The 2500-nt window shown below is 47.5% G+C and overlaps 7 non-coding genes across 7 annotated transcripts in view; all 7 read left to right on the top strand.

Annotated features, from left to right (window-relative positions):
• Positions 1 to 214: 214 nt before the first annotated feature.
• Positions 215 to 286, top strand: trnaw-cca (transfer RNA tryptophan (anticodon CCA)). The gene has a single exon. It is a non-coding gene; the product is annotated as a tRNA-Trp (tRNA).
• Positions 287 to 373: 87 nt separating this feature from the next.
• trnaw-cca (transfer RNA tryptophan (anticodon CCA)) lies at positions 374 to 445 on the top strand. The gene has a single exon. It is a non-coding gene; the product is annotated as a tRNA-Trp (tRNA).
• A 94-nt stretch (positions 446 to 539) lies between these two features.
• Positions 540 to 611, top strand: trnaw-cca (transfer RNA tryptophan (anticodon CCA)). Its single transcript has one exon. It is a non-coding gene; the product is annotated as a tRNA-Trp (tRNA).
• Positions 612 to 1023: 412 nt separating this feature from the next.
• On the top strand, positions 1024 to 1095 carry trnaw-cca (transfer RNA tryptophan (anticodon CCA)). Its single transcript has one exon. It is a non-coding gene; the product is annotated as a tRNA-Trp (tRNA).
• Positions 1096 to 1525: 430 nt separating this feature from the next.
• Positions 1526 to 1597, top strand: trnaw-cca (transfer RNA tryptophan (anticodon CCA)). The gene has a single exon. It is a non-coding gene; the product is annotated as a tRNA-Trp (tRNA).
• Positions 1598 to 1997: 400 nt separating this feature from the next.
• On the top strand, positions 1998 to 2069 carry trnaw-cca (transfer RNA tryptophan (anticodon CCA)). The gene has a single exon. It is a non-coding gene; the product is annotated as a tRNA-Trp (tRNA).
• A 419-nt stretch (positions 2070 to 2488) lies between these two features.
• trnaw-cca (transfer RNA tryptophan (anticodon CCA)) overlaps positions 2489 to 2500 on the top strand; it is a 72-nt gene continuing 60 nt past the window's right edge. The window contains exon 1 of the tRNA in view: positions 2489 to 2500. This exon is cut by the window's right edge and continues 60 nt beyond it. This is a non-coding gene — a tRNA (tRNA-Trp).

Genomic DNA, 2500 nt, shown 5'->3' with positions numbered 1-2500 from the left:
TTGTTGCTAGACCCTATAACTAGCTCAGCAATTTGACTGATTTGCGGGGCCTCGTGGCGCAACGGTAGCGCGTCTGACTCCAGATCAGAAGGCTGCGTGTTCAAAATCACGTCGCGGTCAATCATTCTCTTCTTTGAGCACAAGTCTTTAATACAATTCAGAAATCCTTGTTGCTAGACCCTACAACAAGCTCAGCAATTTGATTGGTTTTCAGGGCCTCGTGGCGCAACGGTAGCGCGTCTGACTCCAGATCAGAAGGCAGCGTGTTCAAATCACGTCGGGGTCAATCATTCTCTTATTTAATACAATTCAGGATTCCTTGTTGCTAGACCCTACAACTAGCTCAGCAATTTGATTGATTCAGAGCCTCTAGGGCCTCGTGGCGCAACGGTAGCGCGTCTGACTCCAGATCAGAAGGCTGCGTGTTCAAATCACGTCGGGGTCAATCATTCTCTTCTTTGAGCACAAGTCTTTAATACAATTCAGGAATCCTTGTTGCTAGACCCTACAACTAGCTCAGCAATTTGGTTGGTTTTCAGGGCCTCGTGGCGCAACGGTAGCGCGTCTGACTCCAGATCAGAAGGTTGCGTGTTCAAATCACGTCGGGGTCAATCATTCTCTTCTTTGAGCACAAGTCTTTAATACAATTCAGGAATCCTTGTTGCTAGACCCTACAACTAGCTCAGCAATTTGATTGATTTTCAGGGCCTCGTGGCGCTACGGTAGCGTGTCTGACTCCAGATCAGAAGGCTGCGTGTTCAAATCACGTCGGGGTCAATCATTCTCTTCTTTAATACAATTCAGGAATCCTTGTTGCTAGACCCTACAAAAAGCTCAGCAATTTGACTGATTTGCGGGGCCTCGTGGCACAACGGTAGCGCGTCTGACTCCAGATCAGAAGGCTGCGTGTTCAAATCACGTCGGGGTCAATCATTCTCTTCTTTGAGCACAAGTCTTTAATACAATTCAGGAATCCTTGTTGCTAGACCCTACAACAAGCTCAGCAATTTGATTGGTTTTCAGGGCCTCGTGGCGCAACGGTAGCGCGTCTGACTCCAGATCAGAAGGTTGCGTGTTCAAATCACGTCGGGGTCAATCATTCTCTTATTTAATACAATTCAGGAATCCTTGTTGCTAGACGCTACAACTAGCTCAGCAATTTGATTGATTTTCAGGGCCTCATGGCGCAACGGATTCAGAGCCTCTAGGGCCTCGTGGCGCAACGGTAGCGCGTCTGACTCCAGATCAGAAAGTTGCGTGTTCAAATCACGTCGGGTCAATCATTCTCTTCTTTAATACAATTCAGGAATCCTTGTTGCTAGACCCTACAACTAGCTCAGCAATTTGACTGATTTGCGGGGCCTCGTGGCGCAACGGTAGCGTGTCTGACTCCAGATCTGAAGGTTGCGTGTTCAAATCACGTCGGGGTCAATCATTCTCTTCTTTGAGCACAAGTCTTTAATACAATTCAGGAATCCTTGTTGCTAGACCCTACAACAAGCTCAGCAATTTAACTAATTTGCGGGGCCTCGTGGCGCAACGGTAGCGCGTCTGACTCCAGATCAGAAGGTTGCGTGTTCAAATCACGTCGGGGTCAATCATTCGCTTCTTTAATACAATTCAGGAATCCTTGTTGCTAGACCCTACAACTAGCTCAGCAATTTGACTGATTTGCGGGGCCTCGTGGCGCAACGGTAGCGCGTCTGATTCCAGATCAGAAGGCTGCGTGTTCAAAATCATGTCGGGGTCAATCATTCTCTTCTTTAATACAATTCAGGAATCCTTGTTGCTAGACCCTATAACTAGCTCAGCAATTTGACTGATTTGCGGGGCCTCGTGGCGCAACGGTAACGCGTCTGACTCCAGATCAGAAGGCTGCGTGTTCAAAATCACGTCGCGGTCAATCATTCTCTTCTTTGAGCACAAGTTTTTAATACAATTCAGAAATCCTTGTTGCTAGACCCTACAACAAGCTCAGCAATTTGATTGGTTTTCAGGGCCTCGTGGCGCAACGGTAGCGCGTCTGACTCCAGATCAGAAGGCAGCGTGTTCAAATCACGTCGGGGTCAATCATTCTCTTATTTAATACAATTCAGGAATCCTTGTTGCTAGACCCTACAACTAGCTCAGCAATTTGATTGATTCAGAGCCTCTAGGGCCTCGTGGCGCAACGGTAGCGCGTCTGACTCCAGATCAGAAGGCTGCGTGTTCAAAGCACGTCGGGGTCAATCATTCTCTTCTTTGAGAACAAGTCTTTAATACAATTCAGGAATCCTTGTTGCTAGACCCTACAACTAGCTCAGCAATTTGATAGGTTTTCAGGGCCTCGTGGCGCAACGGTAGCGCGTCTGACTCCAGATCAGAAGGCTGCGTGTTTAAATCACGTCGGGGTCAATCATTCTCTTCTTTGAGCACAAGTCTTTAATACAATTCAGGAATCCTTGTTGCTAGACCCTACAACTAGCTCAGCAATTTGATTGGTTTTCAGGGCCTCGTGGCG

This window comes from Pimephales promelas, chromosome 16 (genome assembly GCF_988280905.1).
Source record: "Pimephales promelas chromosome 16, fPimPro1.hap1.1, whole genome shotgun sequence".
Lineage (NCBI taxonomy): Eukaryota > Metazoa > Chordata > Actinopteri > Cypriniformes > Leuciscidae > Pimephales > Pimephales promelas.
Note: the sequence above shows the minus strand (reverse complement) of the source record. Positions and strands in the feature narration are given on the sequence as shown.